Source organism: Ambystoma mexicanum, chromosome 5q, assembly GCF_040938575.1.
Source record: "Ambystoma mexicanum isolate Mex_15411 chromosome 5q, UKY_AmexF1_1, whole genome shotgun sequence".
NCBI classification, from domain to species: domain Eukaryota; kingdom Metazoa; phylum Chordata; class Amphibia; order Caudata; family Ambystomatidae; genus Ambystoma; species Ambystoma mexicanum.
Window position 1 is genome coordinate 887,689,867 of NC_090933.1, and position 12,613 is coordinate 887,702,479.

At 50.4% G+C, this 12,613-nt stretch overlaps 1 protein-coding gene across 5 annotated transcripts in view; it reads left to right on the top strand.

The window, feature by feature from the left end:
* The window catches only part of NDUFAF6 (NADH:ubiquinone oxidoreductase complex assembly factor 6), a 526,077-nt gene that overhangs the window by 263,514 nt on the left and 249,950 nt on the right, over positions 1-12,613 (top strand). The gene's annotated exons all lie outside the window — the stretch shown is intronic.

Here is a 12,613-nt window from a genome sequence, read left to right on the forward strand (position 1 = left end):
TGATTAGTTGGGGAGGACTGTGGGGGTGCCATCACTTGAATCCACAAGTGGCTAAATCCATCCCTCCACTTGCAGGAGAATATTTATACGGGTTAAGCAGACCAGATTAGGAGGGCAGATCCAGTCAGTCATCGCTGCACTACGCATCACGTGGGTGGAGACCGCAGCTGTCCGGGTCTGACCGACACCCCTGTGGGAGCCAGGTGAGCGTAACACAGGCTGGCTGAACTGCCTCTCCCTGTGCAGCACTCCCATTGGTTGCTGAGTGTTTTCTTCCATCCAACTAGGGACCGGCAGGCTTTAGCCAGCTCTCTCAGCAAGGCCCACACCCTGGATCTGGTTTCTTTCATCTGCTTTTCACTGAGAGTGAGGCCCTGTTTCCACCCTCCTGGTCATCTGTTGTTTCCTGCACATGTGGAGTTTGTGCCTGGCTGCTGACCACTCCATTAGGTAGGTGCACTTTCTTTGCATTACTGCACCTGCAGGGGAATTAGAACCTGAAAAATCGTCAAAATTGGAAAAAAAGAAGAAAAAACAAAAATTGCTTAAAATTGTTGGAAATGCACTATTTAATTGGGCATTTTGATAGTGCTGCCGTTTTTTGAGCTTTTTAATACCTGAAGCTGCCTTGCTACTTTGAAAGCACGCATTTTCCCACTATTGCCTCCTTATTTGACAGATTTTTGGCCCTTCCAAGATGGCCGTCATGGTTTTCTTTGTTGTGTAGGCAGGCTGGCTGAACTGCCTCTCTCTGTGCAGCACTCCCATCGGTTGCTGAGTGTTTTCTTCCATCCAACCAGGGACCGGCAGGCTGTAGCCGGCCCTCTCAGCAAGGCCCACTTCTAAGGCCCCTGTCTGCTCCCTGTCCGATTCCGGAATGCTAATTGGGGTCCTCCCTGCTCCTTAACAACACTGATGCTGCCACCTCACTCCTCTAAGAAATCCGGATTGCCTTGACATTGTCACCTCCAGAACTATGGGTTAGTTCGCTCCTTCTTTACTCACTCCTACCACCTTTGACTCACTGTTCTATCTGCTTGTTACTCCAATGTTGTAATCCTAATGTGAAGTGCTTCTTAAAACCCTTTGCTAACATCTGAATCCCTGATTAGAAAGTCAAATCTTGCTGTTTTTGCCTTTTGCTAGAAAGTCAAACCTTGCTGCCCATTGCTACATTCTCTGTATTTTGCTTGTACACTGTTGCTTCTCTGTAACTTGCCTGCCCAGTGACCTCCCCACTCTTTTGACCCACACCTAGCCTTAGCACCCAAAGCTTCTCCATCCTTTCCTCGCTTCCACTCCCATGGCGCTTTCTGTTTCTCCTATCTTTTCCAACTGCTTCTCCATTGACTATCTTTCCCTTCTCACTAAGTCTGGTAGGAAGAAGTTCAAAAAGGATATCTTGGCCTCTAACCCTGGTCTTCCTATCGCTGACACCTACTCCAATACTTCCTCCAGACAGAACCTCACCGATTTCCTCTTCGTCGTTCCTTTGCCAGATTTATGGATGCTTCATATGATCTCTGTGCTCTGTCCCATCTCCTCCTCTCCCATTAAGGGTGGCACTCGCTGGGAAGTTCTCATGTCTTCCTTCGACTCCTCTAAAGTCATCATTAATGTCTACCTTAATGTCACTGTCATGGTCCAAGGCCCTCCGGCCAATCTCCCTCGCCTCATCAATTTCCTCTAATCTCCTGCTGTCCCCTTCTCTCCCACCTTGGCTACCTTGCCCTCTCTCTCCTCCTCCTGCCCCCTCCTAGGGCTCTTTCTCCTCTGCATGGCGTACCTCTGATCTGTACCCCTCCCCGGAAGGTCTTTAAGGCTGGCAACCTTCTTCATATTGCCACTCTCAACTCTCGATCTGCTAGCACACTCCTCTGACATCTGCCACCTCCTTGAAGAACTAGACCTTGATGGCCTTGGTTTTACTGAGACATGGTTCATGGCCAGCTCTGACACGAGCTTTGACACTCTCCTCCCTGATGGCTACAAGATCCTCTTCGCATCCAGATCCTCCCAATCCGGTGGGGGGGGGGGTAGCCCTGATCTTTCCTGAGTGGATTCCTGTCTCTATCATTCCCACTCAGACCTACCCCTCTTTTGAATGCCTTGTCTGTAGGCTCTCTCTCTCTCTCTCTCTCTCCTACCTATTCTCTTACTGTGGCTACCATCTACCAGCCTCCTGGTCAAATCACGTAATTTCTCTCTGAGTGGGCGGACCTCTCGTCCTCCCTACTGGCCTCTACCACTCAACTCCTCCTCGGTGAGCTCAATATCCATTTAGACTCTCCTTGTTCCTCCTCTTTACTCTTCCGTGACCTCTGCGATTCCCTCTCCCTGTCCATCCTCCCCTCTGGCCTGACTCACTCTGCAGGGCACACACTCTGTCTTGATCTCCTCTGACTTCCCCCTCTCCATCCCTCTGACCACTCCTCTCTCCTGTAGCGATCATTCCCTCCTCTCCTCTCATCTCTCCTTCTCTTCCCCCCAAGCCAAGCCTACCCCAACACTGCCACCTACCTTCTCAGACATCCGGCCCATGAAGTGTGCGTCAGTTGAGGCTTTCGCCACCACCTTCTCTCCCCCCTCCCCCTCCACCTCTCTCACATCCTGACACAGCCCTGTCTCTGCTCTACTTTTCATTTGCTGATACTCCGACAATTCCTGATATGACACCGACCTAGCTACACTTAAACGTAAGTGTAGGGTGGCTGAGAGGAAATAGAGGGCTTCTTGTTCAGCCTCTGACAAACTGGTCTGTCGCCTTGTCCAAAAGTAATACAGATTCTCTGTCCTCACCAAGAAGAGTCCACATTCAAACTCGTGTCTCTGCGGCATCTAACAACTCGGCCAAACTCTTTAAAATCTGCAAGGAGCTGGCCAACCCTTCTGCAGTCTCTACCCCTCCTGTTACCTCCCTGGCTCTTTGCAATGCCCTTGCCTCTCACTTTATCTGGAAACCGCAGGACATCCTGTCCACCCTCTCCATCTCCCTCCTCCTCTCCCCTCTCTATCTGTAGTTGCTGACCCTCTTTCAGCCACCCCCACCCTCCTTCTCATCCTTTCCTCTTTTCTCCCCTGATGAGGTCGCTAGAAAAGTCCGATCTATGAAAGGGTTGTCAAAACAGGTTCATCCCTGTTCCCCTAAAACCATCAAGAACCACATTGACCCGCTCTCTCATTTTGCATCCACTCCTTTGCCTCAGGATCTTTCGCCTCCCCTCTGAAGCACTCCCTTGTGCATCCTCTTCTCAAGAAACCCACAGCTGATCCTTCTTGTCCGGCTATCGCCCAATTTCCATTACTCCCTTTCTGGGCAAACTCCTCCAAAACCTAGCCATCTCTCAGCTTAACCTTCATTCCAATTCTGTTGGCTGTCTCCATGACCACCAGTCTGGCTTCAGAGCTGCCAGAAGCACGGCAACTGCTCTCCTGAACATCTGCTCTCCAACCTTGAATCTTTCATTACCTCTGTCCTCATCCTACTTGATCTCTCTTCTGCCTTCGACACGGTCAACCATAACATCCTGCTGGGGGGCGTGGCTAGGTGGCCATGGCATAAGACGTGCTTCTGACCGTCTCCTGCCGATCCGGAATGATCCTTGGGTGCATGGGCACCTTAATCCTGAAAATTTGCTACCAGAGACAGACCAGAGTCGGTGGGAATGCTAGCTGCATCGAATGATGGCACTCCGCTCAAAATTCATCAAGTATTAGAGCGGCTACTGCGGAAATTGTGCTGGCGGTGGAGGACGGTGCTCAGAATCAAAGATGGCGGCCGTGCGAGCTCGCCGAACAAAGGAACAGGAGAACTGAGAAGGAGGGCTCGCTGTGTGCCTTGAGGGGAAGCGTCCCTGGTCGGCCGTTACAGCGGCCCAAATGACAACGTGAAGAGCCCGAGCTGTGCTGCTGCGCAACCCAGTGAAGTGGACGCCTCAGTTGCTGATACAGGCACCCAGCAAAAACGGGAGTGCACGTGCGCTCCACATACCTGGCAGCACATAAGCGCTCTGTGGACCTGACGCAGTAGACACAGGATACTCCAGAAGGGCCCTGAAAGCGGTCGTACATAAGGCGATAGCATCCGCCTGGGACTGGAAGGCAGCAGGGGCCAACAGCAGGCCCCCAATATACGGCTAGCCCGGCAGCTGGCCGGTGAGATTGCAGGCCTTGCTGATCGACGGCACCGTGGATAGGGGCCAGTAGGCCTCGCCTAAAACTGGGGGAATGCCAGACGGCAGGATGACATCTAAACTTCCTAAATCCAAGGGGAAGCAGCCCACAATGGAAGATTTCACCAAGATCCCGCAACAGGCGGAGGGGGCGAGACCTAAGGACAAGATTCCACCTGAGGATACCACTCCTACACGCGTCGACTGGCAGATCCTGGAAGCAATTGCGGCCCTTAAGGCAATGTGGGAAAGCAAGCTAGAGGCAGCCACTGCCGAACTTAAGGCAGCGCTGGAGCTCAAAATTGGCGCAGTGAAAGAGGAGGTCAACTTGCTCAGATTGGACGTGCGGAAAATGGCGGAACGTACAGATGAGCTGGAGAAAGAAGTGACCATAAACACGACTGCCCGGACCTCTCACGCCTCGGAGATCCATATCCTGAAGCAGCAGGTGAGCAACCTGGAGAACAGAGTAGAGGAGGCCGAAGGGCACACTCGAAGAAACAACGTGCGCATAGTGGGCCTTCCAGAGGGGGAAGAAGGCCCTAACCCGACGGACTATGTCGAAAATATGTTGTTGCAGGAGATAGGAGCTGGGGTCTTCACGCAAGGCCTCGCGGTGGAGCGAGCACACAGATTGCTCACGAGGAAACTCCCAACCACCCCCGCCCCCCCGAGGCCGATCATCGCCAAGATTTTGAACTATCGGGACAGGGAGAAGATACTGGAATATTTCAGGAAGGGGGCACCATACAAAGGGCTTCCGCGACCATCTCTGCATATCCTGACTATACACTTCAAGTGCAGAGGCGGAGGCTGAACTATGGGACAGTGAAGAGGAGATTGCGAGAGGCTGGGATGCGATACATGCTGATGTACCCAGCTAAAATGACTGATCCACAAAGCCAAAGCTCTGTTTTGTGAGAGTCTGGAGGATGCAACGCAATGGTTGGATGGCCAAAATTGCCCGGAGGGAGCGGACGACCGGAAGAAGGATGATACGGACAAATGATGCCCGATCACGGGACCGAGGTGCTGTACATATTGAGACCCTGGGACTTGATTATAATACAGTGTAGAGATGTGTGGACTCTCAGGGGCGACACATTTTATTGTGATATGGAGGATGCACAATGTACCATGGCAATTAGCAGGAGACAAGCAGGAAGCACTCTTAACCCCAGCAGTTAGGACATTAGTTAGGTCACCAAATATTGGTGACACCCTGCCGGGTTCCCGACCTCGGCATTTCGAGGTGGGACCAAACGCGGGGGAGCCTGAGATCCAGGGATGGAGCTGGGCATTAGTTTGGGTGTGTTTAAAGCTGTAAAGGCAGGTGCTCTGTTCCAAGTCTTTAGCTTCTCCTCCTAACTCATGTTTTCATGACTTCATCAATCTTCAGGGAGGCTGAGTTTATTAGTTATTTCAGGCAGGTCTGCATTTCTTTTTCAGGTGTGCCATCATGCCTTACATTGGAGAGCCACAACCATGGCGTTCCCCCTTCCCCCATCAAGAGGAAGATTTGTGCTATGGAGGGAGTTGATCCCAGTGACCTGCCAGCAAAATCAAGTGCAAAAAATACAAGTACCAGAATTCCTCAGAGCTAGTTAACTTGCCACATCTGAAAAAGAAATGCAGACCTGCCTGAAATAACAAAGAAACTCAGCCTCCCTGAAGATTGATGAAGTCATGAAAACGTGCGTTAGGAGGAGAAGCTAAAGACTGGTAACGGAGCACCTGCCTTGACATCTTTAAACATTAGTTTGGGTGTGGTTGGGGGGCGTGAGGGAAGGGGAAGTGTGCAGTGGGGAACAGTTGGTTGGGGTTAGGGGAGCGGGCTAGTTGGAGAGCCCAAGTTGGGGGAAGGTGGGGAACGAGCCCAATTTCATGGTGGCCGGGACTGGAACAGTGACCCGGGGAGGTGGGAGGCGGTACATACTTTGCATGGCTATGGAAAGTCTCAGGATTGTAACTTGGAATGTAAGAGGGCTCAACAGCTACCTAAAAAAGAATAAAGTAATGATGTACCTGAGAAGGCTGAAAGTCGATACAGCATTACTACAGGAGACCCACCTTACTAGGGATAAATTTAGAGTTGGTCAAGTGAAAGTGGAGGGGCACCACCACAGGAGCTACATACTCAGCGTATGCAAGGGGGGTGGTCACGTGGGTAGCACCTCATGTACCATTCCAGCTGCTTCAATCCACGCCAGACCCAGATGGGAGAATGCTAGTGGTGCGGGGGATGTTGGAGAATAGGGAGGTCAGCATCGTGAATACATATGCTCCCAATCAAGATACAGCGGCCTACTACAGGGCCCTCTATGATAAAATTAGCACCCTAATGGGCAGTGCTACCATCTGGGGAGGCGATTTCAACTGTACAATAAACCCCAGGATGGACCGGTCTGATAAGAAACTTGAGAGACCCACCCCTGCGGCGAAGGCACTAACTGCCCTCCTGCGGGATTTTGATCTAGAGGATATATGGAGGTTGCTGCACCCGGTTGGCAGGCAGTACTCGCACTATTCGGCCCCCCATAACTTATACACTAGACTGGACTATATGTTTGTGTCCTCGGGAATAGCTGGGGAGATGATAGGTTCGGAGTACAAGGCCAGAGTTCTTTCGGACCACTCCCCCTTGGTGGTGGAGTGGAAGCATCGGGCCCATAGGGCGAGAATCCCGTCATGGAAACTCAGAGCTGAGGCTTTGCAGGACTCAGGATTCCGTGAGGACCTAAGGGAGGCCATTACCGAATATTTTGACACTAACACTGGCAGTGTGCAGACGGAGGGCACCCTATGGAAGGCTTTCAAAGTGGTAGTACGGGCGGGGCGCGGCCATATCTAAGACTAGAGGGCTCCAAGGGGGCATAGAGCGGGACCTGAGACAGAGAGGGAGCCGGAAGAAATAATACAGGCGGGTGCTACCTCACAGGCAAGGGTGACCCTACTCCAGCAGGCTAGCAGAGGACACTGGGACAGGCTTTGCAAGTTAAATTATAAAAAGTACATTGAAAGGCAACATGCGTGTTGAGTGATAAAGGGGGCATAAACTTACCGAATTTTGAGCTATACTATCTGGCAGGACAGCTTCAGTACGTGACCAGATGGCTGTCCAAGGAAGAGTCCGCAGAGACCAGGCTTTTGCACAAGGACTCTGCCCCTTATTACTTGAGGGAGGTGGTGTGGTTGCCAAAAACTAAGGTGCAAGCAAGGGCCAGACTCTTAACACTGGGCGGGGAAATCTGGAACAAAACGTGGCAGCTGGTGGGAATCCCAACCCCATGCTCCACGCAGGTGCGGTATGCGGGGAGGACCCGCAATTGACAATAGCGATCCGTAAATATTGGGAATCAACGGGACTTGTGACCCTTGGGGATGTATGGCAAGAGGGTGAGGCACTAGACTTCAGTAAGCTGATGGAAGATACCGGGGTGCACGTAGGCCAAAACATTACCTATACTACAGTCATCAAACGGGTGCTGGACAGATTGTCTGCAGAAGTGTTATCCGAGCAACCAGATATGGCCATCGAGACAATGTACGATATCTCGGAGGGTGGGCATGAAGTGTCTTGCATAAAACAAGTTACTGATGTTCAGGGTGGGTAAGGTGGTGCTGCAATTGAGACGGGACTGGGAGGAGGAGGTGGGAGAACCCCTAGCGGATGGACAATGGGACAGAGTTCAGAGGTACCACAAGAAGGTGTCTCGCAACGCAAGGCTTCAGCAGATACAGCTATATGTCACCCATAGGGCATATATGACCCCCGGTAGGATTGCCAAGTTTGGGAACCCAGCGGCGCAAAAGTGCCCATGGTGCGGGGAGGCGGAAGCTGGGCTGATAAATATGTTCTGGGCTTGCCCAGAGGTGGGCAGATTCTGGACAGAGATCAGGCTACGCCTGGCAGAGAAAGGGATTGTATTGGAGGTGGACTCAGTATGGGCATGTTTGCTGGGGGTGTTCGCCAGACTGCGTAACTTGAAGCATGTTAGTAAAATGAAGGACCTGGCCTACATTCTGGCCAAACGAAGAATCGCAATGTGCTGGAAGGCCGACCGGTGCCCCAGGATAGAGGCGTCGTGGGTGGACCTCCTAAAATGGGCAGACCCAGAAACGACAGTGTGGTACGAAGCAGTCAGCAGGGGTGGGGAGGAAGAAGTGGGACCCTTGATAGAATGGAGGCAACTGGTGACCACATTAGCAGGTACCCCTGAGGTGGGTCCCAGTGGGGACACTGCGCAGGAGACGTGAGAGCAAAACAAGATACTTTGGCGGGCGGCATGGAGATAAGGGCTCGAGTTAAAGGGGATGGGGGGAGGACCGCAATGTTTGATGCATGACTATATTGCAGTAGACTGGAATGTAATTGTCCTCCAAGTTGTAATGTTTAGTGTGTTGGTAACAAAAAATAAAAAACTTAAAAAAAATAAACATACCATCCTGCTCAACCGTCTCAGTGATAACCTGGGTATCACTGATCAGGCTCTGGCCTGGCTGACCTCTTTCCTCTCTGATCAACCCTCCCAGGTCCAACTTGGGTCCTTCCCATCATCTATCTTCTTCTCTACCTGTGGTGTGACGCAGGGTCTAACCTCCCACCCTGGCTTTTCAACCAATACCTGGCAACTCTCGCCCACTTCATTGCCATTTTCTGCTCAAATTTCCAGTGCTACGCTGACGACACTCAACTCATTTTCAGGCTGCCCTCGGCCACCTCCTCTCCCATCTCCTATTGCTTAACTGCCATTCAAGATTGGTGTGCCGCCAATGATCTTTTTTTTTTAATTAAAGATTTTATTAATGTTATGCAAACAAAACAATACAAACCAAACAAGCAGTATAATTGCAACAGTTCCATTACACACCGTTTTATCTTAGTCACTGCTCCCCAGTCCCACCCCCCTCCATGAGCCTATTTGTTATTCACATTCAGTGTCTGCTACATGCGGCAGGGTCTCATTTTCCTCGGATTCTGTTGGATCTGATATTACTCCGAACATTTCTGCTATTAGTGATTTCCATGCCATCAAGGTACCCGCCTCCTCCTCACCACTCACGCTGCTCGCTTCTTGCCATACCACGGTTTCAACCTCCGCCCATTTCTGCAATTCTTTCCACCATACTTCCACCCGTGGCTTGTGGCATTTCTTCCATCCCATGGCAATCCTCCGTTTTGTGAGCACATATGCAAGATCCTTCAGTTTCCCCACATGCTTGAGTTTCCGTGATCTGGGGAACCCACCTAGTAAACAGGCCCAGGCCGTATCTATGACGAGCGTGACCCCCTTTCCTGCCAATTTCTGCGCTACTTCTCCCCAAAAGCACTCAATTATTGGGCATGATCAAAACGTGTCATGCCAGCGTTTTCTTGGTTACATTTACGACACGCTTGTCTTTCAGTATTATGGAACTTAGATAGCCTCAAAGGGGTCATGTATGCTCTATGCGTTATATACAGCTGTATTTGTTTTAGTCTGGTGTTTCTCGACACCTTCTTGTGATAACCCAGGGCACGTTCCCATATCCCATCCTCCATCGCGGCTCCCACTTCCGCTTCCCAATCCAGTCTCAGATGTGTCAATTCTTTCCCCACCTTAGTAGTCATCATCTCATATAATCTAGAGATCTCGTGCCCCCTCTGATATGTCATATATTGCCCCCAACACTGCATCTGGTTCCTCTATCAATACTGTTTCCGGCCATATTTTCCGGATCTTCTGCACCATCCTATTATACGTAACATATTGGCCCGTATGTAATCCTGCCTCTTCGTTAAGGTCTTTAAAATCCCTGATGGTCCCCTCCTGCCAAACGTTCCCTAGCGTTACGAACCCCACCGATTCCCAGTAGGTCCTGATAATCACCCTTATCCCCTCCCATCAAAGCGACCAGCGGTATCAGTGGGGAGCATGGGAATGGATACTCCATCATCCGGCATGCTCGATGCCAGATTTTCCATCCAAGCATCATCATCCCAGGGCGCTCCTTCATTTCGGTTTCAGGCAACCAAATCATTTCCCTCAAGTAAAACGGGGTACAGTCTTGCCCAAACAACCTGAGTTCAGGGGTCACTTCATCAGAGAGCCATTTAGCCACATATTGTAGTTGACCCGCCAAATAATAAACTTCAAAATTAGGCAGTCTGATACCTCCTTTTTCGTAGAAGTTCTGTAATTTCCATAACGCCACTCTATTTCGGGTGCCATGCCACAGGAAGTCCCTACACATACTATTCAACTTAGTAAAGAATTTCTTGGGTATCATATATGGAATGTTATTAAAGTAATGCAGGAGCCTAGGTAGGACAACCATCTTGAGCATAGCCCCCCGTCCATCATTGCTAAGGGCAGCTTCTCCCAAAACTTCATGCTGTTCTTAGTTTTCCCAATGGCTATTTCGGTGTTGTATCTATGTTCCTCTTCCACCGTGTTGTACACGTCTATTCCAAGGTAACGAAAGGAGCCAATCGCCCATGGTATTTGTAGTACCGGTAACCTATCTACAGGGGTTACCCTATAGCTACCTAGCAGGAATATGCTGGACCTTTGAGGGTTCACCGCTATACCTGACAACTTCGCATACCTCTCCATCACTTCAAGTATGTATTGGAGATTTTCTTCCGGGTATTGCAGGTATAATAATAAATTATCTGCGTACAAGGATATCAGGTGTCTTTCTCCCTCTACCTCAATACCTATCATATCATATTGTTGTCTGAGGTATATTGCCAGGGGTTCCAGGGCTACAATGTAAAGCATCAGGGACCAGCGGCACCCTTGCTAACTCTGCTAAGTTGCCATCTCTCAGATATCACCGATCCTGTTCGGACTCTGGCTAGCGGCTCGCTGTACAGCATCTTTGCCCACCTGATGTAACCTGGCCCCACTCCGTACCCTCCCAGGGCTGCCAATAGCCATGACCACTTAACCGAATCAAAGGCTTTTACTGCGTCTAAAGACACGATCGCCATTTCACCCTCATTCCTGCCACCCCATTCGACCACCCGGTGGAGTCGCCTATGGTTGTGAGTTATATTTCTATTCGGGACATAGCCCGTTTGGTCAGGATGTATTAATCTACCGATTACTTTCCGCAGTCTGTTTGCCAGGACAGCCGTCAATATCTTGCTGTCCTGGTTCAGCATCGATAAAGGCTATAGGAGCCGCAGCTATGCCCTGGTTTGTTGGGTTTGGGAAGCGGTATTATGATCGCTTCTCTGAGCGACTCTGGCAACCTTCCCATCTCAAATGCTTCATTAAGCATTTCTAGAATTGGGGGGGATCACTTCCTCTTTGTATACTTTATAAAATTCGCTAGGGAACCCATCTGTTCCTGGGGTCTTACTAGTAGGCAACTGCTTCACAACCTCCTCTAACTCCTCCAAGGTAATTAGCGCATCAAACTTCTCTCTCTCCTCTTCACTGATTTTGGGCAGTCCTATATCTTCTAGCATTTCGATTATCTCCTGTTGGTCACCCCCCACCTCGTCCCCATATAGCACCTTGTAGTAGTCCGCAAACTCCTTGTTGACCCCTTCTTGAGTGGCCACTACATCCCCATCTTCTCTAGTTATTATCCTAATCGGGGGCCTAGGGGTCTCGTTTTTGTATAGCCAAGCCAGAAGGCGGCCTGTTTTATCTACACCCGCATGCTGCCTCTCAATATACTTTTTGTAATTGAGGTTACATAGCCTTTCCCAGTGCTCTGCACACTTCTGCTGTAGTTTGAGTACCAGCTCGGTGTCCACACTACTATTCTTTAATGCAGTTTGTAGCTCATCTTCTGTCCTCTGTAGGTCAGCCAAGACCCCTCCCTGTAGCCCTTTGGACTTAGCAATGGCAACCCCCCGTATCACCACCTTAAAGGCTTCTCATAATGTGCCTGCAGAATCAACGCTACCAGTATTAATCTCCAAAAAGTTAGTGATCTCATCCCTAATATCTTCTCTAAAGTGCCGCCAATGATCTTTGTCTGAATCCCAGCAAGACGGAGATCCTCCTCCTCGGTACACCTTCACCATCCTTTCCCCTCACTCTCTGGCGGGCCTCCCTTGGCCCTCCTCCTACTCCCACCTGGGGGGCTAAGAACCTCAGGGTTATCTTTGACTTTTTAGATAGATCAGTGATGTGGGCATAGAAGGAAAGTGTGTAGTCAAACTTCCTACTGCACCTCCTCAGAGGTATGCCTTTCCTCTCCTTCCCCCAGCAGCTCATGGTCTCCCAAGCTCTGGTTTTCTCTAGGTTGGACTATTGTAAGAGCATCTTACTAAATCTACCTGCCTCTACTCTCCGCCCTCTTCAACTAAGCCAGAACTGGACTGCAAGACTGGTCCTTGGCCTCAAGCACTGGGACTGTATCTCTCCAGTTCTGAAATCTCTCCATTGGCTCTCAGTGGATGCAAGGATTAAATTCAAAACTCTCTGCATTGTCCACAA